Here is a 26,514-nt window from a genome sequence, read left to right as displayed (position 1 = left end):
ATTTATATCTCTCATATCCATCATAAATAATACTTCTGAAATAATTCGCATATCCGCGAATTAATAATAATAAATTATTATTAAATTAAATTAAATTAATCAGATTGTTGAAATGCTATTTCTACTTTAATTATCTCTCATGCTATACAGATATTCTGACGACTTTTAATAAATGTATGTATATAATTTAATTATTTCTTTTTCTTCAATGCCATTTTTCTAGTTGCGCTGCAAAGGAAACGCGTTTTAAGATAAATCATATAATCTATCTAGCTACTTGTCTTCAGTACCACTATATTTATTAGCTGTACTCGCTTACTTTCTCTTTCGGAATCTCGCAAGTAGCTCATTTTCTCTTACTTCACGCATCGTCCGTGTAACGCTTGGTCGAAATGACGTTTGCTCCGAGAACCGGTCTCTTACGTTCGCAACCGTTCGTTATCGTTAGTTCCGCTTGGCGTGGCGCGTTCGCAACGTAAACACACATATGTATACGAGGGGAGAGAGAGGTTGAGAGAGTTTCATACGAAGGTGTGGTTGCTTTACCTTCTGCCATTCGTTACCTTTGCCGCAAATGCAGGCGCGTGACTGCGGATGTACGACTTTACGAGTGTAAATAACGGGACCGTGGCACGTTTCACTCCGTTTCTTTTTTTTCAAGCATTCGCGCATCGCGATACGCAAACGATCTCACGCCTCGTTGAATTTTATTACGAGAACCAGTCATCATCCTATATATGTGATCATCTTCGAGTAACTTTCAAACGCTTACGTGAGTCTTATGCGGGAGTTACCTTGACGACTGGTCGCGCATTTACTTCAGCCGAGGAGAGGAGAAAATAGAGTTTCGCGTCCAATTAAAATAATTTTCGCCATTTACAAGCGAAAGTGCAACGGACCTAGCTAAAGTTCGGAAGAGTTAATTTGTAAAACGGCCCATTCAGTTAAATTACCTCGGATCTTTGTTGTAAAACTTCCTCCCTCTTGAAAATTGCCGGATCATCAAGCGCGTATCACTTGTACATTCACCGCCAAAGCGCCGTAATCTCGGCACGGTACGGGCTTTCCCGCCCTAAGGATTCATGCCTGCGAGTATGAATGCATAAACTAACCCCTACCGTGCTGCTCGCCAATTTTCGTACGTCGATGTATCGTGAGAGGAACGATCGTTGTAGATCGCCGCCCGTAATGAATAGCTCGGGTGGAAATATACCGGGTCAGATGCAGGTACCAATGGAAGACAGGCCGATGGCTGTAGCGAGCGTAGCGAAGGGGAGGAGGTATGGGTGCAATCAGCGCGATGATAACCAGTATTATCGCGTCAACCCATCCCATGCCGTCGATCTCCGCGGTATAATTCCCGGGGGTTCTATTTGTGACGAGAACAAGCGGCCAGTATGACGGCAATCCAGAGAATGATGTATTCCGTGTTATATATTTATTTCTAGCGATATCGAAAGCCTAGCGATTGACAAAGCGAGATGACAAAATAAAAATCAATTGAGGACATTTTTTAATGTTCACCCTTTTAATCAATCTTTCGTCCCTTCCGCGTCGATGTTTATTGATTATTATTATTTATTTTTCAATCGAATCATTCTTACATTCTCGACCTTCCTAATGTTTCTTTTCTAACGTAAGATAAAAACAGTAGTCTTAATTTGCAAGTAATTTCCAAGTCAAATCTGCTCCCCTCTTGTAATTACACTGTGATTACATTCTTATTATACTTTGCTCTTACGTGCAAGTAAGCCACATTTGGTTATTTGCTCTTTAGTCGCTTGTGTGCACGGAAGATGGAAGCTTTTAGAACTCGCGAGCGAGTTTTCATCGAAAGGAAAACTAAGGAAGACGCGACTAACAGCTGGATGGAACTTTCTTCACTGCGTGGCATACAAAATAAACTTGCAAACCCTGTCCCTCACTCACTAACCCGCTTTTCTCTCTCGGCATCTCTATTTCCCTCTTCCCCGCGCCGCGTAATATTTCCGTCCATTTGCGTCCATACACACGCCTCGCTGTGTGTTCGTGTGCGCGAATCCATTTTCTGTATCCCTCTACTGCCAGCAAGCACCCTATTTATTTCCACCGAATTTTGGGAAACGAAAACAATGATTTCAATAATACGAATACATGTTACTGCAAAAGGAATTCTTCTTATATGAAATTCAATTTCATCAAAAGAATTGATTGAGCGTATTAAAAGGCTAGACATATATGTATAATTAATAATTATATGCTGTTATATTAAATGTATATGTAGTAAATATGTTTTAATTTCTATTTTGTCTTCTCTCCATTTTTATCTCTATTTTGTTTTCTTCTCAATGAATACGTTTTATCGTTTGGAGGATCATTATCACTCAGCTCATGCTGAAGCACGTTGCAACAATATTTAACTTTCATATCGCGACGAACAAAAATTTTTACGATCTTTGCTTAAATAGTTGGAGATAATCATGATATTTCGCTATTAGCATACTCAAATCTACTTCGTCGTAGGGAGGCGGAGTCTCTCTTGGAGTTAAATAAACCTCACGTATCCTTCTTACCATGATGAGACACGTGCTACGGTTCTCACGAGTGAGTCTTTTACGTCTCACAGTTTATTCGACATCGTTTTTCGTGTTTTTCGCTCCAACTTGAATATCGTGAATAATAATTCCTCAATCTACATCAGAAAACGCGATAGTTCCTTGACGTGTTAGTTCGTATATTTAGGTTTTATCGCGCAAAAATCACTAACATTACTTTATGACAAGTGACCACTTCTTCCAGCGAGCAAACTGAAAAAAAACTCCGTTGTTTCCTAACAAGAGTCGGATCGAGGATCGGTGTTTTTATCAGTTGCGTGTGAGCGTTATGAAAACTTCCATCCGCTCACGCCCTGTTTCCTGCTACGAAGATGATGGCTAGATGGACGAAAGGGCGCGCGATGGAGGGCGCGGAGCGAGGTGGAAGCCGGAGAGGAAGTTGTTGGACCATGTCGACTGCTTCCCAAGCCAGTCGAAGTGGACCTATCGACTCGAAACGAGTGTGCTCGACGTTAAAATCCCGGTCGCTGCTCCCGTTTCTAAGCCTCCCCTCTACTCACCGTCACATCATTCTTTCTCTCTTTCTCTTATTCCGTCAACTTTCTGCCTTTCCTTCGTATGTACAGACGCGCGCTCGTGCTCGTCTGTTCGCTCGTGTTAGTGTAAACGATGCAATGGGGGTGGACACGGTCCAGCAAATCCGAAATCCCCTTTTCCTCGATATAAAGCTTCGTTCCCTTTTTTCGGCTTCGACCCTCCACACGGCGAGACTTTGCGCCGCTACTCTGTGTGAGCAAAGTATTGGAGCCACTGATAAAACCGAGTTGTAACAAACGTAATCGACACTGTCAGGTCAGACCCTCACACGTAAAAGCGCGCATCGAGTGCAGAATTTAATTTCAAACTAGACGCTAACTTTAACGTCTCAAGTCTACATTTCTATAACTTTTAAATGTCAAGATTGAATTTTATTTTATTATCAATTTTCATAATCGGATATACTGATTTTATTAGAGCTCGTGTGTTCTTCACGAGTTTATAATTTGAAACAGATTTTCTTAAACACAGTTGACATCTTTCTATTTCATTTAAATCTAATTGTAAGATGGTGTTTATTTATATAAAATATATATATAAATATATATTAATATATTCTAAAAATATATTTTTGTTACAAGATGAAATAATATTTTTGTCGCTAATTCCGAAAATTATCGCAAATATTTGCAAGGATATGAAATATCGCGACTGTATATCGTATTAATTATCTACAGATACTTCTGCAATCAACGTGAGACACATCGCTAACGAATGAGTTATATTTAGACAGCGATGACAAAGAAGAGATAGTCGATAGGGTGGGTATTTCTTCGCAGAGGAGTGACAATATTATTCTGTTTCAGGGTGTGACGGGCGACCGGCTGGCCGGGGGCGCCGCACACCTCCTCCATCTCTTCTTCTTCTTGCCACGACCACAACACACAATGTAACAACTACTACTACTACTACTACCACTACTACTACTACTACTACTACCACTACTAGTGTCGTCCACGCGAACCACGTTCTCAATGTACTCGATGTGGTACGTCATCATATCCCTACTCGGTGTCTCTCAAGATGTGTCATTAAGTTTTAACGTGTCTCACTCTTTTACGTTCTCGTGTCTCACAATTAGTATTTATCTTCTTGATGTTTTGATGGGAGACTCCTGCGAAAGGCCAAGATCTGCCTTCGCCATCAAACGAACGTGGACTCGGGAGTGCTCTGTCTATTGGCAATCGCGTTGAATTTGATGGAAACCTACACGTTTGCATTGTTCAATTCAAATTACGTGATTCAAAATTGTTCCTTAGAGCGTCGTCTCGACGACGCACCTTGGCAGAGGCATTCTTCGTGCGCACGTACGTATTCACACGTCATTCAACAATGCATATACGTTTTGTATATATTCTACATATACATATATATATTTATTTACGTTTATATATATGTATTGGTGGATCTTCACTGTTCGCTGAATTCCGTTACAATGTGACTTGTGGTTGGTTAAGTTTCGTTGGTTTATCGATGTTCGATGTTGACTGCTATGTTGGTTGTTAGGTGTTTAGTGGTCATTCTGTGTTGGTGCTCACCCTCTACCAACTATTCCTTACTTCTCTGTGCCGATGACGAGCACCCTACCCTATTTCCGCAACACAAATTCCTAAACTTGATGTTAGAAGTTATATCAAGCTTGCTTGCTGCCATCTTCTCTACAGACGCGAGTGGCCTTCGAATTTATTGATAGATAGGGGATGGTAAGATTTTTTTCAATAAATATCTATTTTCTCAATAAGAGCATGCTGTTAGTAATTATAAGATGGAGAACGGTCATAAATTTGCATGATACAATATAATGCAGCCGAATTTTAATGTCGTTTATGAGATAATGCGTTAAAATAATTTACAAGAAGAAAGTTTTAAATAAAATATCTTCCAAACTTGTCAGACAAAAGTGAACAAATGTTTAGAAATTTAAATTGATTTCGGGAATCAATTAATTATAGGTATATATTAGATTGAACAAGATCTTCATATGTAGGAGAAAATTTCTTCTAAAAAATCATTTCTCGCCCAGCAATGCACAACTAAGGAATGACTGGCATTTGATTAAAGAATAGTACATACTATTATATATTTCTTCTCGCGCATGCACATTTCACATTTTCTTCGTTTCATCGAACATGTTTCTGAATATTGAAGATTTTGTGCACCGCTGCGACGTTTTATTTTATTCTTTACACGCAAATGCATTTGAATAACAAATTAGCCTATCTTCTTTAGCTTAGCCATCTGTTAAATAGCAATTTTAGCGGTAGGAGTACATCCTGGAATAAACAAATTATCAGCAAACACGCTGATGTAATGAGCAAATGTATGTAAATGAGTCGATAACTATATTTGCGTGTAAATATTGCGCTCTAAATATGTTTTACATCTGCAACGGGATAATTAAACTGAGAGCTCGCTACACGTTTGGTTCATTCTTTTAATGAGCTTGGAAAACGGTAGTAAACACTGGTCCGATGGCGGGTTAATCTGTGGTTGAAACGCTTGAATTCTTAACGAGGACGTACCGAGGAGCGGCAGCAAAGAGAGACATACTTTTTTAAAACAATTACACGAGTAGACAGCATGAAATTGGATGATTCAACGTGAATATTAGATGTTGACGTTTACACGTGACGCGCGATGCAAAAAAAAAAATCTTTATGATAATACAAAAATAATATTATATACACTCTAATGACTACAATTATAATAATTAAAGATAACGAGATATAAAATTCAATGTTTCTAAAAACTTTTTCGAAAGAACTATAAATCAGAGAGGAAGACTCGATAAAATGCGATATGACAAAAATATTTATTGCGCTTCCTCCCCATTTTCTTCGAATTATGCGATTGATCGTAGCAAATTACGTTCCAAACTTCCAATTTCCCTCGGAACTGGTCGCTGACACTTTATTCCATTTGATAGCGATGGCGAGAGCCGTGGTGAGCAAATGGCTCCTGACAACGACGTATGTGAGAAAGGGACGCAGCCAGCCCGGAAGCATTTATTTGCCAGCGGGAGTTCTTCGTAGTTTTATAATGTGGTCGTGCGACGTTTCCGCAAAGGCAGCTCGATTCCAGGCGCGTCCCGATAATATTAAAAAGTAATTGGATTCGATCCGAATGATAGTTGTTGCCGATTTGGTCACGCAGCTGTATGACCGAGGAAGGTAAATTCAGAGGGGAAGGAGAGAGGAGAGGGTCTCTACCCTGAGGGAGAGAGAAACAGAAAGGAGAGAGAGAGAGAGAGAGCACGGATACGCGAGCGTTCGTAGACCGGAATAATGGACAGTCGTTAAATTTAATTGGCACATAATTATCGGGAATCCAGGCACCAAGCAGATCGCCGCACGCCACCAATCGTCGCAATCCCATTGCTCGGGCTTTAATATCGAGGAAATTCGCAAAGAGGGGAGAGAAGAGGGGGGAGACACACATATCCCATTTCACCGTGGTAGAACAGATCCGGGCGTTTGCGGTTTGTACCGGCCTAACGAGTCTGGGAATCGACCTGCCCTTCATCCAAAATCGCGCTCTCCAACGATTGCGTCGTTTCCTTCCCTTTTATCTCTCTGGCCGCATCAAAACGCTTGCCGCTGCTTTTATTTCTCTCGAAGCGTACCAACGCGTCCGCGCGATCTCCCTCGACTTTGAACATTCCCATGACTAGATTGAATCCTCGCAGAATGCAATTTGTCTTGGACGCCTTTCGAGCTGCCACTGCGAGCTCGCCACCGACAAAAGGAACTGGAATAAAACAATAAAGCGTTGTGTGTGTGTGTGTGTGTGTGTGTGTGTGTGTGTGTGTGTGTGTGTGTGTGTGTGAGCTGACGGAGATGGAAGGACGTACCGGAAATGAACGAAAGAACGAATCAAGCTGGATAAAAAATCACCGATTTACCCTCAATAACACAATCGCAATACAATTTGCATGCGTTCTCCCGGAACTCTGGCGGAACGCTAAACGAGTCATAATTAAGAGCCGTAAATATACGAGATCGCTCGGGCAAATTAATTTATGAATCAATTAGGGGTGCCCCGTTTAGATATCGGTCGATGACATAGCCGAGAGGCGAACATATATAGTACGCTCGCGCAACACAGAGAGAGACCGTCTATATACTGGTGACTCGTAAGAGAGGGTAGGATTATACGTTAGCTCGATATCATAGTTTACCAATAAATAAGACCGCCGATATCATCTTTCATTTCGATAATTATTATTCGACGCAGCGTTAATTAATTAAGGACTGAACTCGACAGGGAGAGAGCCCGTCGCTATCCCCCTTCTTTCCCTGCCCCCTCTTCCCCACCTTCTATTTCATGCACTCGAAGCGGAGGCAGGTAGACGAGCCACCCCGCGCAGGGAGTACAGCAATGATCGCGCCAGGTGATAACTTCTCGAGCTCTCCGCTTAATTACCGGATGAAAGAGACTATCTGGCGACTGTCGTCAAAGCACCGGCGAGAGCACCGGTAAATACATCCCTGCCGTGTCATTGTGATACTTTAGCTCGCGCGGGTTTCGCGCACAGTTGGCCTCCGCCCGCCACACCGTCGCCGGTATATTTCGGGATATCTAATTTTCATTCGGCGTTTTCATCCCCGGTAACCGTGTATGCGCTGTGCCCCCGTGTACATGAATACCGCAACCAGAGGTAGCACGTAGCGAATATTCAACGCGGCACACGGAAATGTTATTCTCCGCCGCCGCTCTGTTTAAGCGTTAATTACTGTTTCCTTTTCATTTGGCTTGTTAAAAAGTGCCAGAGAGTTTCAGTTCAACCTCGTTAAAGAGTTAAGAATCAAAATGCCAATAAAGTTAGTTATTTCGGAGTCTCGCGGATATTCCCGCAAATTGACAGAACTGAATCAGTTTGGATGTTTCAACTTTTCGCGAAATTTTACCCCGTGTGTGTTTGAACGCAATTTAAAATGTTTATTCCTAATATTGGGATACGACTTTGTTTTTGACATTTCGATGGTATGCATGTATTTTCGTGGCGCGTTTTCGGAGCAGTTTCCGAAGAGTGACGAAATACGTAGTAGAGCGGCACCAATGAGATGAAACATTCGAATGATTCTGCGAAAGCATTTCCCTTCGACGTAAATCGTCTGAGACGCTGAAGCATGCGTGAGTTCGGCAAGAGACGAATGTCGAGATCACGTAAACCGTACTATTCGGATAGAAGCCAAAAGAAACGAGAGAGCTAGAGATGGGGTGAGAGAAACAGAAAGAGAGAGAGCTTGTAATTTATTAATTTGATACTTAACTTTTTGGGTCAGAATCGTATCTGGATAAAAGGCTGCGCTGGCAGTGTTCTCGGGCGATAAGAAAAAAAACATCCCTCTCTTTTTTACTCCCTCTTTTGTCACGCATTTCTACACGTGTTGTGGATGCTCGGTGTCCCGTTCAGCGGTGAAGAAACGACTCGTCGCAAACAAATAAATAAAGACGGTATCCGTCCACGGTTAAACGACTGACGCAGAAGCGCTGCTGAATATTTGATCGTTCTGCAGAGCGTTATGTTGACCGAGTGCCGAGTGGTCATGGGGTCGCTCAGTCGCAGAGGGAACCCGCACGCATTTTCCCCTTAACCCAGTACGAAAGTCCGATGGAGGAGAAAAAGACGGAGAGCTTTATTGCTGTGTTGTGTGTAGGCGTTTTGCGGAGGCGAATTCCGTTCTCGCGTGATGCGAACGGAATCCGTCTCTTCTTCTTCTCGCATGAGTGAATATTTTATACCGGAATAAGACGCGTTCACATCTCGTTATTATATTTCGCGCGTTGCGATCTCTTATATATATATAAATCTCAAGAATCCCGACTTTCACGTCGCATCGCGTATATAATTGCGCGTTGTCTCGCTTGATTTCTCGAAATAATGCCACGCATTCTACTTGAGAGTGCTTCAAAACGAACGGGACGTTGAGTGGTTGCGCGGTATTGAATCCAGCGATGCAAATGGGCTCGATAACGCGCGCGTCGTTGCAGCGCGCGCGACAGAAATTCAATAGTCGATAGATACCCACGATGGAATATCTCCTGTAAGGGCTAGACTTCTAGGTGTGGGATATTGAGTGTATACGAGAAAGAAAAGAGGTGAACGCTAAAATAAGAGAAAGAGAGAGAGAAAGAGAAGATATCCTACGAAGAAGCGAGATAAGAGATATAGGGTATAGGAGAGAAAGGCGGGTATGTACAACCACGAAGAGCACGCGAAGCGCTACGTTACTATTGAATTTAGCCGCACCGTGCCACGGATCCTCGCTCTCCCGCGTATACTCGTCGGGATTTGATTTACGCATAAAATATTCACCTTGCCCGAGATTTCGTTAGAGTTTCGAAGTTTGGAACTCGGGAACGCGCCGCCACCAGCTGCTGCTGCCGTCGTCTTCGTTGCCGCCGCCATCGCGCAAACAGCGGTATGCAGCGGCGAGAGGAAGAGAGAACGATGTCGGAAACAAGTTGGAAGAGAGAGGTCTAGAACCGAGTGTAGTAAGAGAAGGCCTGCGAAAGACAAAGCAACAAAGCGGTAGATAGATATGATACCGGACTGTTGCGGACGAGTCCGGGCAGGAGCCCTGGCAGAATCCCTGGGCAGGATACCTGCCAGGAAAACTTTGCAGGATCGAACGTAAAAAGAACTGCTAGTGCCGAGGAAGAGAAGGGCCAAAGAGAGAGATTCTGCAGCCAGGGCGCGCTTCTCTTGGCTTTCTGCCGCTTCCTCTTACCTTTTCCTTTCTTCTTGACGCCATCCTCTTCTGTTTTCGTTTTATCACACTCTCTGGTCTGTTGTGAAATCTAATAAATCGAAAAGTGGAGGAAACACGGAAGTTTCAGGGCGATATTCGGAGAGGAGACGCACGAGTGAGATCTCGCGTATCTCGAAGATGGTGGACCATGAGTCTAGGGCGTTTCTGATAACGAGTTTCCATCCCGCCATCCTCGCCCTTTCTCCCCCCGCGAACGATCGTCTACGTACAAACGAATCGACGTGTGTCCACCGAGCCTTAGTGTATTGGCACACACAAGTGTGTTCCTTTTCTGTTATCCCTTTCAATCTTCTTTTCCTCCTGCTCCTTGCTTGTATCCCTCCGTCTGTGTTCCCTTACGCAGACGTTCGCGCGCTCTCAAGCTCTTCTGTATCTTCCTCTCGGTGTCCTCGTGTCTCCATTGTGCCGCATCTCCACTTTCACCAGCATTAAGCCCTCCGAGAAATACATTCGGCCGCCTGGCGCGCGATTTCAGCTCACTCCGCGGAGTTTCACGAAAGGGAAGGGCGCGAGGGATGGCTTCTCTCTCTCGATGGTGTTCGGGCAACGACGCGGCAGGGCGGAGATGTGTATGCTGAGATACTTAGCGCAAGCCGTTACTTCGTTGGTACAGTCGACGCACCAAATCGAACAACGACTGCGATTCTACGACGGACGGCCGTTTCGCGGAGCGCAAAATAATCGGGTAAAAAAAAAAATAAAAAATAAAAAACAAGAATATTGTGCCCGAGAGTATCGCAGAATAAACATCGCTCACACGAAGTACACGCAGATTTGTCGAGAGCGCGCTGTTTTAATCGCGAAACGGTACGTTTATAACAACGGCGTATGTATATATGTACACAGAAATGTTTCGCCCTCGCCGTGTATCATCGTTATTATAAAAAATGTTGTTCGTCGATCCGATTGTTTTACACGTTTCGTCGGAGAATCGTGGAAAATGACCGTGTTTTGGCGGATTCGACGTTCATATCCGCGCGCGTGCGAGCAAGATAATTGTAAAATATTTCGTTTCAACCGGCCCCATTATTTTCCCATGGCGAAATTCAATTTTACGTCGTATTATTTCGCTTTATCTGAAAGCTATTGCTCGTTTTTCATATAAAATTCGTATATAAAAATATTTTTCGCCCGCGGGGCGCTGTTATTTTCATACCCGCGCGCTAACCCGCGGCATCGAACGTATCACGCCTATTGTGCGTTATTATTGTTATTCATTTTTTCATCAAAGTTAGAATTTTCGCTCGACGCGTCTGCCCTGCATCCCTGCGATTCGATGTCGCTCGATGACGCGCGTCGATTCGTCGCGAATTTCATTTCCGGGAGATACGCGAGAGACTCATGCGAGATACGAGGATCTCTCAGAGGGAATACGCAATAAAGGATGCCCGAGAAAAATTTAGGAACACTTCGCTCTCGCGGGCCGTTACTTCACGTTAAGCGCCCTGCGCAGACTTCCGGGGCGATCGTCGATGTAAACCTCTTCTTCGTCCCGCGAGGAAGTTTCGCCGGAAGTCTCGAGGATTTATCCGGCTCGCTACGTCTTCCATCCGAGAACTTATCCATCGCGCAGATGGCGAGAGCGACAAAAACCGCCCTCGTATGTACATACACATCGCACCGGGTATAATACCGCGCGATGGCAGGAGTCGTTAGCTTGCTCTATTGGTTTCGAAGGACTTTACGCGCGCGCGACTCGAGCCTCTTCTCTATTCCATTTATTCCGCATACATAATATATCGTTTCACGAACAAGCGCGACGGCCCATCTCGTTTCTCTCCTTAGACCTGGGATGATGGCTATCGGAGGGTAGGCATTCTTATTTTTTCGCTCGATTTAACGGATAGGAAAACTCCCCCTCTTTTCGAGGTAACCGCGGACTTTTTCTGCTTAAGCGCTTTTTCGCGATCATCAATCTCCGCCCGTAACGAAGGATGGAAGAACAGTTCTAGGTAAGAAACCGTCCACACAATGCTCTCTTAATGAAGAACTTTCCTAATAGAAAAACGCTCGTACATGCGCAATATATTTCTCGAATTACGTAGACGTTAAACAATTGGAAAATTTTTCGTCATCTTAAAATATATGTAATTTGCTGTAATTGTCAATTTTAAAATTGCTCTCTTGTAAAAGAAAACAGATTAATTGTCCTCGATAGTGGGTTTATCTACATCAACGATAATTCGTTTGTATAAGTTTTGTTTATCATGAACTATTAATTTCACTAGAAACAGTTACAATCTTTCTTAGATGTCTTAACTTCCAACTTACAGTGAGCAAGCCGTATACCAAGAAATTTATAGGTATATAAATCCAGACTCTTTTCATGGGAAGTTAGCAGGCACCTCTTGACCGGAAAGAATGGAGCGGAATGCCCGCATTTTTTTCCGGCGACAGCAAGCGTTTTGACAGACGTAATACATGTTTGAGCCGTTGTTTGTACGAGTATGAAAGGGAAGTTACGGAAAGACAAAATAAAGAAAAAAATTTAGAGAGAAAGAGAAAATAAAAATAAGAAAAAATTTATTAAATACGAACTGATTTCTCTAAGCTATAATAAATTAAAGTAGTAAAAGTAGTTGAATATTAGAGAATCAGGATAAATGTTTAATATGACAGATTTTTTAAAAGTAATAATAAAAAATAATAATTAAGTGAATAGACTATAAATAAAATAGATGTCAATTGCATTATGAAATTAATTATTTCTTGTATCTATTTCTATTGTTCTAAAAAACTTCTACAGAATACAATAAATTTTTCTCTCATTCTCCCTTCTCTTTTTCTCTCAAAAAGAGACTGGAGAAAAATGGCTTAACTTGATGAAACCCACGGTGGCGAGGGCGATAACCGGGCTTTCGAGCAAGCGTTTCATGCAGAATGCACGTCCTGATAATGCGTGCGATGAAATGTAATTCCTGTCGCGGTGAACGCTTCGGTTTCGCGGGGATGAAAATCACATTCGTCATGCACTTCGTATGGCGATCGACGCCACACCACGGGTCGCGAAATTTAGGCGAATCGTCGCGAATTTTGGCCGGCCGACACTGCGCGGGGATACGGCGCGTAATTACTTTATACGTTTATGGCGGCAACCCTTTCGTCGAGGCCCTTTTGTCGGTGCGCCGTGTGATTTATCGCGGTAAACCTACCTACCACGCGCCGCCATCGCTCTATCCGCCGCGGCGAGAATTTCCAAAGCTCGCGAGGCTCTCGTTCTATAAGCGCCGGATCGTTTACTACGCCTGAATTTGTAACTAATTCAGGCGCTTCCGCTTCTGACGTATATTACCCTTGCCGAGACGTCCCGACGGACAAGTAAAGCACACTCGTCTTTGCCTTCATTAATATGCATGCTCCATTCTCGTTTGCTATTTACATATATGAGATTAAATACAAGAAACATCTGTAGCATCCAAAAATGCTAGAAGTGTCGGACTTTTTTTTTTTTTTTTTTTTTTGACGGGGGAAATGCATTTACGCACACCACGGCCCCTTGAGGGAGGGTTAAAAGGCCCGAAGGCCTTACCGTGGTAGTGCGGGACTCGCGGTTCCAACTCTTTTCAGAGTCGGACCCAATACCCGCTAAAACCCACCGGTAATCCCTGGCGCTTGGAGGGCACCCACCCGGAACCGCTAACGCATTACATCAGGTGGGGCCCCCACTGGGCCTGGTCCTCTCGGACTCATCCCGAGGGCAAGCCCTCATGTTCCTCCCAGCCCCCTCCTCCCTGGAAGGCGGCTTTGGAGAGCGGCAGGATTACTTGCCAACTCCCCCTTCGTCCCTGGGGTGACGTGCAATGGGATTGGGAGCCCTCACTCCCTTTCCCTGCCACCCCGAGTGTCCGACTTCTCGTATTTGGAATTCGTATCGGATTTATAGAATAAATATTTAAATTTATATCATTTAAAGTATTCAAGTATAAAATATGACTTATATTATTTCATATGTCATACATGCGAAATAGTACATTGAAAATTGAATAGTAGATGATGAATAGCGATCATTAACGTATCTATAAATAAGAGCAGAAGAGACCAGAAATTTCCATTAGGATAGATCATATGTGATAATCGATAGTCCCTATTCGCACTCGAATACATCGCGATCTTCAAATGAGAACATTGCACGATCTCTAATGCTAGAATCGTGTTAATATTTGACGGGCATAATTCGGCTTTACGAGCGGTGTAAATGCGTCGCACGTGCATGCATCGAGAATTATCGGAAATACTAGTAACGCTAATAGAATCGATGGTATGGCGAATTCGCGTGAGAAGGGGTGGATGCGGGGGTAGAGAGGATTTGCGCGCAGTATCATTTTGATCATTGTTAGCATCTAGTTTCGATCGCGTTGATCGCGTCGCAAAATATAGGGGATTCGTAACGCGAACTGATACATCTCAATTGCGCATAATACTGGGCCAAAATTCTGATTCCCCTCTGTAGCAGTTACGTGTAACGACGATGGTCAATTACCCGGTCTACGTTTTTGGCAAATAAAAAGCATTATGCATACTTTGCATTATGATACTTCGCGCACAGCGTCGTCAAAAAAAAAATCACACGATAATCACCAACCCTACCAGATTTATGTCAAAGTAATTTGAATATCAGGGGAGAGTACAACGTAAAACGTACTATTCATGTATTCGGCATTTTTTTATTTTTCAAAACTGGGGCTTCAGAGGACACCTTAAACACGAAACACTTCGTGTTAATGGTAGAAAGTGAATATATCTGCATTAAAAAATGCGGCATGGCATATTTTTACAATTTTTACAGTGATTACAAAATATGCGGTCTCCCGATATACGAGAGTACACACACACATTGGACTCTCTAATAATAATACCAAATTTTTGAATATTTAGCTGTTTTTCATTAATTTCTCTTTTATGTGCACTCATTCAATATATTCCACGAAAAAAAGGGACATTTATAGATTATGCATTATCTGCCATTTATCATGCTATTTTAAGAAAAGTCTGTTGAGCACATTCGAGTACTTTTTTACGACGAACTAGTTCTACGGGTTTGCTGATTTGATTTTGAGAACAGTGCCGGAGAGATTATAGCCGGCCTCTTTTAATGGATGTCCTTTGAAGTAGGTGGAAGTCGTACGAAAAGGAAGGGAAAAGGTTTCTTTTGCTATCGTAATGGGCGGGGAACTTCGAGTTAGAACGACGTCGGGGCTGCTTTAGAAACGAAAAGACACACAGACCGAAAGATTCCACTCCAGAACCTTCGGATGTCCTTTCTCTGTTAGATCCTGAAAAGTTGCGGGAATAGACTCATGCTATTTCTAAATGAAAGTAGATTTTCAATTTTATCTTTCTATCGATTCTAAGCTGAATTGTTCGTATACTTTCAACGAATGAAGATCAAAAGCCTTATAAAGATCATAATCTTTGCTTTCTAAATAATAAATATAAACAAGTGTTATTATGCATAAAAACCGTATGATTTTCAACTATTTTATTTAATCAAACTCATCTAATCAATTTAATATTATTGTCTTTTGTTTGAGAAATATATTTAAAAGCTAAAATGATGTAAAACATTAATAACGCTCTGTTTTTAATATTAATATTAATTAATCTCATTGAAAATAAAAACGAATTGAAAAATATGCGATTATATAAAAAAACCAGTCTTTCTAATTTTCATCTTTATTACTCTGGGATCAATTTGAAATTCTTTCTCTTTTACTAAATATCTCGTTCCGAAGACGCTGAATATCTTCGTTGCTAGATAATTCTGTTTCCCAAGGGAAACCCTCTACAGCATTAGGCTGCCGGTCATACCTTGGCTCGAGGCGCGGAATGGGTTGCGTGGAGATGAGATCTCGGTAGCAGAGAGCGAGAGAACACAATGGGTAGGATAAAGATAGAAAAGAGGGAAAGAGAGAGGAAATTTCGGGGAGATGCGGAGAAGTGGATGGCTACAGACCGGCCATGTAAAGCGGAATGAATCTCGCAGCCGCACGTGGCTTGGCCGCGATCCACGCTATCCCGACCATCGTTCGCGTTCTGCAAGCTTTTTATGTCGGGAATTTAAATTAGATACAACCACTCTCCATCCGCAGCCACTGAAACTCGCGCCGTGCCTACCGAATCACCCCATGGAGATACTCCTTTATTTTACAGTACTTTATTCGACTGCGCCACGCATCTCTCGTCTTCTTATTTAAAGAGAGAATCCGAAAACTTCCGCTGCGAGCAATACATAGAAATAGTATTGGCGATTCGAACGAGAGATTTCTCCTCTGCGGATGCTGAAAATTTTCCCCGTATGCGTCGTTGCAAAAGAAAAAATAACTAATGCTTTGTTTGTCGCGCAGAAATATTCTGAATGTAATATACTTATTATACACGTGTAACATCTCTTGTATACAACATATAGAACTTTCTGATACTGGAATAAATATCCGCATTTTGCTGGAATATATCCTATTAGCACAGAAGTGACAACAACGGTTGGATCGATATTTCTGTCAATGGCATAGAATATATGCGAAACTACTGGACACTTGCGTATAATGCACAGCGAGCAAAGATTTAAAGCGGACGTAATAAAGTAGTTTCACTGTTTGTACACGACAGATTTATTATTCGTATGTACGTACACTGTTGCGAGCTCAACAGCTTAGTGTGCTAAATGATGTGACACGTGTGTAGTTTCGTTGTTTAAAAGGATATTCCAGCGCATTGTATAAGCGACTTGATTTTCTCAGTCTCTCGCGATTTTCTCGACGAGAATAAAATTAAACATATTTCGCTACGTATCTATATCGAAGTTCAATTGACGTTATATTACATTGTGCAATCGATTTAATCGGAATATCAGAAAACTGAGAAGCTGACGCGAGAGAGGAGCAAGTAGGTGCAGTCGACCGTATAGTCAGCCGCGAATTTGCACAGTAGCGGAAGCCTCTCTTGGTCGGGCCGTCCGTTAGATGACCGTTCAAGTTCCGCACGGTCGATACCGGTCGAATTCAACACGGTGCAAGGTATCGAAGGCACAAAACCCCCCGCCGCGCCGGGGGGGATAGGTTAGACGGAGGCGTGCCAAAATGTGATTGCGGCAACATTGCGTCACCGCCGCTCTGGTCCCGAGTATCTTTGGAGGCTCGTCGTCGTTGGAGAGGACCAAGTAGGATTCTCCTCCTTTCGAAAGCGTCGTTAGAGGCCCCTGGCACAAGGCCAATCACATCGACTAGCTACTGTATATGTTCCATCCCCGGCGCAGTGTGCGCGATACCTTCCTCCGCACACTCTCCACGGCATTCGGTTCTGATCCTGCCTGGTCTGGCCGGTGCGGGGAAGGAGGAGGAATAGGTATTCTCGTTTCTTGTTTGCACCTATCGCCCGACTACCCACGCATCCTCCTCTACCTCCGGCGAACGTCGATATATGTATGGTCATCAATATATCGGAATATAACCGGGATATTGTTCAGAATTTTTGTTTAAGTATTATCAATAATATATATGTTTTTTTCTGATTCTCTCTGGTAAAGGGATTTTTTTTTTTATTGTCAAGTTTCGCAAATGAATCTAATAAAGGATAAATAACTCAAACATAGCGCGATATTAATTGCATAATAAATTCAACACTCATTTATAAGATTGTTCAACTAATACTTAATAAGGTAAATGATGATGTTGTACGAGATAGAATTACTACTCCACATATGATATTTGAACATTCTCTCGTGGGGTAAATGTGTCGCAATTTACGACGTTTGCCACCTGTGATTCAGTTTCGTCGAAGGAAGAGAGAGAGAGGGTTGAGAGAGGGGTGAAGAAGGGGGAGCAACGGAAGCGCCGAACTCGAACTGTGACGAGAAAGTGCGAGGGGTGGAGTTAGTTAGCATGCTAATTCCGCCGAGGAAACACTTAAATGCATTACACAAGCTAGTAATTACCGACATAATGAACCGTCGCTAATCAACGAAAGAAATGCGTTTCGCAATTACGATCTTGGCCAAACAGAGAATGCTCGAACGGCAATACATTGACGCGGTTGACAGATATCGCGGTAGCTATATAGAATTCGATATATAACGGGTTCCCGCTCACGTCTTCACGCCGATGAGAAGAGAATTATATCAAAGAGCGATTTCGATCATTGACATTCAATGGACGGACGAGCGCGTGAGATCCGGCGCGCGCGGTCGAGGAAAAAAGTTTAACGTATTAATTACGGAAAGTTCCACCAGCTTTTCCTGCCTCACAGACCGCGTTTTCTCTTCTTTTTCCCGACTATCTCCTTCGTCTTTTTTCGCCGACGAAGCGTATTGCATTACTTAATGCCGATGCCGGCACGGGCTGCCAGCTTTTAACGAGGTGAAACGTTTGACGCCTCGTAAAAGAAGCGAGCCACCCAGCTTTTTTTCAATTTCCTCGAGAAGCCTCGTGACATTTACGATGGTAAATTTTACCAAACGAGAGAGAAAGAGAGAGAAAGGAAAGATATGCCTCAATAAGTTTAAAAGTTAGAAGCTGGATGCTAAACCGCAAATGTAACGAAATGTTATCATCGACTTGGTTATATCATTAACAATTATATTGCATCAATTTTCACAAACTTTTTACTTCTGAGTATGTCTAATTTTTTGGCGGCCTTTATTTTACATATGCAATTAAATTGAGCCACCTGGTAAATTTATCTCTTTATTTATTTCTTTATATTCTCTGTATTTATCTCTTTATCCTCTGTTTCGAATCTTTTTAAATATTTTACCAAAATGAAAAACTTTGTGTAACAAATATCGTAAATTTCAAATCTGCACATTAAAATGCCATGTGTGTTTTTCAATCCTGTTTTTTTCTTACAAAATTTCTGTGTTCTTCTGTATTTCGAGATTCAGGATCATGTTTAATTACTCGTACCTGAAAAGCACCAGAATATCGCGCTAAGTAGAGTGTGTCAATGATTGACCCGCCAGTTAGTGATCATGCCTTTAGTACGATCCGCCGCGCGTTGCAATTAAATTGAGCCACCTGATAAATTTATTTCTTTATATTCTCTGCATTTACGTCTTTATTCTTTGTTTCGAATCTATTTAAATATTTTACCAAAATGAAAAACTTTATGTAACAAATATCGTAAATTTCAAATCTGCACATTAAAATGCCATGTGTGTTTTTTAATCCTGTTTTTTTCTTAAACAAAATTTCTGTGTTCTTCTGTATTTCGAGATTCAGGATTATGTTTAATTACTCGTACCTGAAAAGCACCAGAATATCGCGCTCAGTAGAGTGTATCAATGATTGACCCGCCAGTTAGTGATCATGCCTTTAGTACGATCCGCCGCGCGTTGCAATTAAATTGAGCCACCTGGTAAATTTATTTCTTTATATTCTCTGCATTTACCTCTTTATTCTTTGTTTCGAATCTATTTAAATATTTTATCAAAATGAAAAACTTTATGTAACAAATATTGTAAATTTCAAATCTGCACATTAAAATGCCATGTGTTTTTTAATCCTGTTTTTTTATTAAACAAAATTTTTGTGTTCTTCTGTATTTCGAGATTCAGGATTATGTTTAATTACTCGTACCTGAAAAGCACCAGAATATCGCGCTAAGTAGAGTGTATCAATGATTGACCCGCCAGTTAGTGATCATGCCTTTAGTACGATCCGCCGCGCGTTGCAATTAAATTGAGCCACCTGGTAAATTTATTTCTTTATATTCTCTGCATTTACCTCTTTATTCTTTGTTTCGAATCTATTTAAATATTTTACCAAAATGAAAAACTTTATATAACAAATATCGTAAATTTCAAATCTGCACATTAAAATGCCATGTGTGTTTTTCAATCCTGTTTTTTTCTTAAACAAAATTTCTGTGCTCTTCTGTATTTCGAGATTCAGGATCATGTTTAATTACTCGTACCTGAAAAGCACCAAAATATCGCGCTAAGTAGAGTGTGTCAATGATTGACCCGCCAGTTAGTGATCATGCCTTTAGTACGATCCGCCACGCGTTGCAATTAAATTGAGCCACCTGGTAAATTTATTTCTTTATATTCTCTGCATTTACCTCTTTATTTTTTGTTTTGAATCTATTTAAATATTTTACCAAAATGAAAAACTTTATATAACAAATTATCGTAAATTTCAAATCTGCACATTAAAATGCCATGTGTTTTTCAATCCTGTTTTTTTCTTAAACAAAATTTCTGTGTTCTTCTGTATTTCGAGATTCAGGATCATGTTTAATTACTCGTACCTGAAAAGCACCAGAATATCGCGCTAAGTAGAGTGTGTCAATGATTGACCCGCCAGTTAGTGATCATGCCTTTAGTACGATCCGCCGCGCGTTGCAATTAAATTGAGCCACCTGGTAAATTTATTTCTTTATATTCTCTGCATTTACTTCTTTATTCTTTGTTTCGAATCTATTTAAATATTTTACCAAAATGAAAAACTTTATATAACAAATATCGTAAATTTCAAATCTGCACATTAAAATGCCATGTGTTTTTTAATCCTGTTTTTTTCTTAAACAAAATTTTTGTGTTCTTCTGTATTTCGAGATTCAGGATTATGTTTAATTACTCGTACCTGAAAAGCACCAGAATATCGCGCTAAGTAGAGTGTATCAATGATTGACCCGCCAGTTAGTGATCATGCCTTTAGTACGATCCGCCGCGCGTTGCAATTAAATTGAGCCACCTGGTAAATTTATTTCTTTATATTCTCTGCATTTACCTCTTTATTCTTTGTTTCGAATCTATTTAAATATTTTACCAAAATGAAAAACTTTATATAACAAATATCGTAAATTTCAAATCTGCACATTAAAATGCCATGTGTGTTTTTCAATCCTGTTTTTTTCTTAAACAAAATTTCTATGTTCTTCTGTATTTCGAGATTCAGGATCATGTTTAATTACTCGTACCTGAAAAGCACCAGAATATCGCGCTAAGTAGAGTGTGTCAATGATTGACCCGCCAGTTAGTGATCATGCCTTTAGTACGATCCGCCGCGCGTTGCAATTAAATTGAGCCACCTGGTAAATTTATTTCTTTATATTCTCTGCATTTACCTCTTTATTCTTTGTTTCGAATCTATTTAAATATTTTACCAAAATGAAAAACTTTATATAACAAATATCGTAAATTTCAAATCTGCACATTAAAATGCCATGTGTGTTTTTCAATCCTGTTTTTTTCTTAAACAAAATTTCTGTGTTCTTCTGTATTTCGAGATTCAGGATCATGTTTAATTACTCGTACTTGAAAAGCACCAGAATATCGCGCTAAGTAGAGTGTGTCAATGATTGACCCGCCAGTTAGTGATCATGACTTTAGTACGATCCGCCGCGCGTTGTAGGGCGAAAGTGCAGGAAATGACGGCAACGGGAGACGTGACTGGCTTACGAGGGGTGGCATTATGCCTAGACGAGCCCGGATCAGCGGTACGGCGCCAATCCCTAACCAATCCCGTCCTACGAAGCACGTATATCGTTATACTCATGCCGTGTGCAGCCGAGTCTATCTTCTTTAGACTTATATGCGCACCATTATGTTCAAAGGCAGTGAAACTTCTCTTCGCCCTTCTAAGAAATCTTTTTGGCGCCTTATATATTATAATACAAGAGAAAAACAAGCGATAATTACTTTTTAAAATATTTCCTAAATAATCACATTTTTTTAAATTAAATAAAAATATATACAATCTGCATGAAAAATATAGTATGTATTCTTGATACGTTACACGCGCATTTTTAGCTAACACCGTCGAAAATAACGTAAAGTGATTTTGGCAAAGGCGCTAATTCGAGTCCCCCTATGTACATTGCAGTAATCACGTAACTCGTAAGATAAGTTATGTATCTTTCCTGTATAACGGTGTCGCTTGTAATTTGTCGTGAACGAAACGGACAGGAGTGCACGACTAACCTTCGGTATACGTGTAAAGACGTCGTTTACATGCAAACAGCGTACACCCGATAACTGGCCCCGTAAAGAAGCGACGCAAGATACGCCGTCCAATGGTAATTTCGATCTCGCAGATAGGAAGTTACAGCGCGCAGACTGTAATTACTCCCGCACTGCTCCTCTTACTTGGCATCGTGTGTACATACACGTACGTGCAAGCGACCGAGTCTTCAACGTATACATCGATTTCGCTGATGGTATACGCATACAACTCACCGGACAATTTGCAAGGACAATACAATGATATAAATGACATATGGGTCGAATGAAGAAAAAGATTTATAATTTTCACTTAATGAGGGTGGTATCAAAATCTCTCGATGTCTAGTTTGAATTTTAACGAGCGTAAATTTTAACGCGAAGAGATTGAGGTGCAAAATTTAGTCGAATGAATGTAGACAGCGATTAGATGTTAAATTTGTAAGTTGCTTAACGTGATTTGAAGTACGTTCGCGCGCGCACGTGTAATAATCAGTTTTGCTTCTGCTTGAACTTAAGCCCTCCCGGTTGAAGTCATACTTAACGTTAAGTAATGAATATGCAGGTATAATGCCAAAGCGGATGGAAAGGGCGCGGCCGCCATTGAGTTAACGAAACACGGCATAACGGTGTAAAACATAATTATCAGCAAGACGTACGGGGTTGCATTATTCATGGACCGGTTAGCCTGCTTTTAGAACGCCGCCGCGTACTGACAAAATTACAGGCTTACGACTCTATTCTGATAAAATAATACCTGGATGTAGGCCAATAATTAGATTTCCTCGAAAAACCACTGTTTTTGTATTTAACAGCTTCAAAACTACTTTGTCCGGCGCACAGTTTTGCGTGTACTTCATATTTCATTATGATAGAAAATTCTAGTAGCAATATTTCACCGAGCGCAGCATGAACTATGTGCCAACGATCAATTTACTGAAATCTGATTACCCTCGCGCGCAGATTGATGCACGTCGAATAACAAATTTCGCAATAAAGGGGAAAAAAAAGATATAGAGAGCAGATCTGTGGAAACATAACTACTTGAATGTTTTAGTCGAGATAATTTAGATGGATCGGCACTTTGGAATGTCTACCGCGTTGCAATCCTCATCACGAATGCCTTACGTCCAATATCGTCGAGCGAAATACATAATTCCGAAACGCGATCTCGCAATTATAATCGAGAAGCTAATTTCCACGGTAACAAGCGAATACAAAGATGGATTCACAGCCCAATATCTTGCGTGCTACGAATCACAAGTAGGATGAACCCGATGTAGCCCGGGAGAACGCAGTGCGGTACGCCGGTTCGTGTGTTTTAGAAGATTAGTTGCCGAAGGGAGAAGAGTGGAAGGAAAGGAAGGAGGGAGGGAGGGAGAGACGCGGAAAGGGAGAAAGGGGTGAGAGGCCTAGAGTTATTCTTGCTGCTAGAGATAATGGGGCCGGGCTGTCAGTCTGTTGGATAACATAATACTTGGACCTGTTTACACTACCTCCGTTCTTGCGTGGCCCCACCCCGTTCTATCTTCCCTTAATTAATATCACAAATATACGACAGAGAAAGAGATAACCTGTATAAATAGGAATAAAGAAGGAATCAGTTAAATGAGAAGGGAAGGAACAAAACCAAAAGAGAGAGAGAGGGGGGAGGGGGGAAAGAGAGAAGAGAATGCGAGAGAGAAGGCCCCAGGCGTCCTAACCACCTAATGGAGCCTGCGCCATTGAGTTCATACTATTGGTTACATACCGCACTATGTACCTGCGGCACTTTGAAAAGGGTTGGCCTCCTATACATTGCGGCATAACGTATGCGCATACTCCATAAAATGTGTCGTATATATTCTCGTTGCGTACACATCGAAAGCTATTAGCGACGATGATGGCAAAATAATTGTAACGTTACAATGCGGTTTGCATTAATGAATCAAATTAATTTGATTGAGTCTTATGGAGATTGGCATCGAGGCCTGCACCGCGTATTGTATATATCGTTCGCTATGCAGTCTGAAACAGTAGTGAATATGGCTGGAACATGAATTGTATGCCAATTAATTATTTATTATTTATGCGATAGAATTGTATGATATATAATTATTTATTAGTACAGCTGAGTTTGATTAATAACAAATATATGATTTTCAACTACGATAGATGCCCCAAAGCGTCTTGCGCAAATTGTATTATAAACTTAAAAAACACATAGAAATATAAATATCACGATAAGTTTATTATTACTTACAGCAATTACTTACTTCTACTTCACTTACTTGACGTTGTAATCTTCGTAAGATTCAACGCACACGAGTCTTCTTGTTTTCGTACTAAGAGGAGCCTTTTAAAGGAAGATTCCTTAAAGGACGAAGTTGACGTCGTTTCATTATGAACCGTCGTCTGGAATCTCTGATGTGCCTGCCGCCTTCCAGCTCTTACTAGATATCACTTAATCGTCTAGCTCTATTGTTCCCTTAACCGCGAACGAGTTCCATTACAGTAGACACATCGTAATCGCTCACGAGGTGCGTCGCGTTCGTAGCACAGATGAGCTGTTAACCGCGATGCCGGTCCATTGTTTGATAATGAAGACTGATGACAGGATGTCAGCATGACGCCGAATGAGCCTTACCCCGCGACAAGAAACCGTCGTCAGTTTATTAGACGTCGTTCGCGATAAACCTTCATTCTTTGTTTGGCCGTCGTGACGAGCGATCCGCGACACGGCGGATTAATGAACTGGCGTCGCCCTTATATAGGGATGGTCACGAAGGCGCCTGATTGTCTGTAAGTCCATTGCACGAAGCAGGTCTTTGTCCTTTGCAAGCTTGCGCGCTGTATTTAGATTTGATCTCATCGTCGGAGAAAAGACATTTATCGAAGACGGTCTTTCATTTCACTTCCAATTACAATAATTTATGCAGTGCAAAAATGTTATGCAAACGTATAACTTGCACAAAAATTACATGATATAAATTAATTTCGTAAAATTTATTCCATCTCGCTGACTACATTTAAAATTTGCTTGTTACACGCGTTTTTTGCACGATAATCCTATTACGTCTATATCCAAATAGTTAAAAAATCTGTTTGTAAAAGTAGTGCATATTTAAAAGGCTCGTCACCTATTCTCGTTTAACATCTTCTTTTTAGTGCAAAAACATATTGATAACTGCAAATTTAATTTTTATGGGAAAAAAAAAGATTTGCTCGCCGAAAAGAAAGGATTAAAAAATATTGAAAATAATATTAAAAATAAATCGTTAGAAAAAAGTGTACTATCGATTTTCGATTCTTTCAATTAAATCTTTAGTAAAACGGAGCTTAAAAATAGATGTGCAGCGCGCGCGATGAAGAAAGAAATAAAATGTATAACAGTTCGAACATAAGGAAAGATTGTGGATAAACGTGCTCTTGATCAGAGATGGAAAGAGAGCAGCTGTATAATCTGTCACGTTAATGCGACGTAAAAATTTCCCGTGGAATACATATACTAGCTACGTACTTCACCTGAAAAGGGTAGCATTCGCTCGGCAGTAATGGCCTAGGATTTTGAATGTCGCCAGCACGATAAGGAACGGAAAGGAAGCCATTATCGTGCTACGTGATCTTTGGCGTACGAGCGGAGCGTGCTCCTTAACCGTCGCGCACACCAGGTTCTTATATTTCCGAAATATGCCGTGGACGTGGTCCGGTAAATCCCGGCCCGGTAAAAGTCATGAGAAATTGGCTTCGTCTAAGGTTATTAACGGTATATTTCACAGAGGAGGAAAGATCTTCCTCTACCGGAGAAAGCTCGTTAAGATTTGTAAATTTTGCGTGCGATCGAGACGAGCGACTAATTCTCGCGACTATTATCTCTTATCAGACGACCGATTCTTTGCATTATTAATATTATATCTCATGATATCGCTTATATATTTCATTGTGCGTTCGCCTAGCGATTTCCGCGATAAACTTTCCATTTTCAGTAGTGTGAGAAGAGAAAAATCTCGACGATAAAGCGATTCCGTATTCGGGCCGTCCATTATCGCGCCGGCACGTTATCGCGCCTTACATTTTCGAGATACAAAGACCAAGTGTCGCGTAACGTAGCATCGGAGAGAGAAATTATTGGTCTTACGAGCTGGACGTTATCACCATGGCGGAAACGTACCGCTCGTCTAATTATTCCGAGACCTTTTCTACACTTTCCTTTCCCTGCTCGAACGGTAGTTGGCGGGATGCAGGAGACTTGGAAAAGGTAAGTAGAGGTGGTTCTCCATTCGGTGGAGGTGTCGGCGGAACGCGGGGGAACCGGTACCGGGGATAGGGGTGCCTCTTTCATACCGAAACGGAGTTGCCCGTTCGCAGCCATTCAACGAACTTGGGCAGTTGACTCTTTATGCGCAAAGTTTCCCGGCATTTCGATTTTATGTTAATTTCAATTCACTACGCCGAACTTGCCGAGGGGAAAGAGTGTGTTCATCGATGAGTCGCACGCATACAGCCGCGGGCCTCGGCCAAGTTTATCCACGACCACCGAATAGGAATCGACGAAATATCGCCTTCGTCTCTCCTCTCTCTCTCTCTCTGTCTCTCCTTCCTTCCACCCGTGCTCCTTCCGCCCAATAGTCCGGATTGTAATTCCCTTTAAACGATTCCCCGCGAGCGTGACTCTCGATTCAATTCTGCCGTG

At 41.6% G+C, this 26,514-nt stretch overlaps 1 protein-coding gene across 14 annotated transcripts in view; it reads left to right on the top strand.

Moving 5' to 3' along the window:
* Bru3 (CUGBP Elav-like family member bruno 3) overlaps nucleotides 1-26,514 on the top strand; it is a 578,576-nt gene that overhangs the window by 164,973 nt on the left and 387,089 nt on the right. For 4 of the 14 annotated variants that reach the window (XM_083058829.1, XM_083058817.1, XM_083058818.1 and 1 more), the window contains one exon: nucleotides 3,938-4,119. The exons of the other annotated variants lie outside the window; for them this stretch is intronic. The gene's annotated coding sequence lies outside the window, so the exon portion shown is untranslated. The remainder of the gene's footprint in view (nucleotides 1-3,937; nucleotides 4,120-26,514) is intronic. 14 annotated transcript variants of the gene reach the window in all.

The sequence above is a fragment of the Prenolepis imparis genome, unplaced genomic scaffold (assembly GCF_030444845.1).
Source record: "Prenolepis imparis isolate NDT839.2.m4 unplaced genomic scaffold, iyPreImpa1.0 SCAF_2, whole genome shotgun sequence".
NCBI classification, from domain to species: domain Eukaryota; kingdom Metazoa; phylum Arthropoda; class Insecta; order Hymenoptera; family Formicidae; genus Prenolepis; species Prenolepis imparis.
Note: the sequence above shows the minus strand (reverse complement) of the source record. Positions and strands in the feature narration are given on the sequence as shown.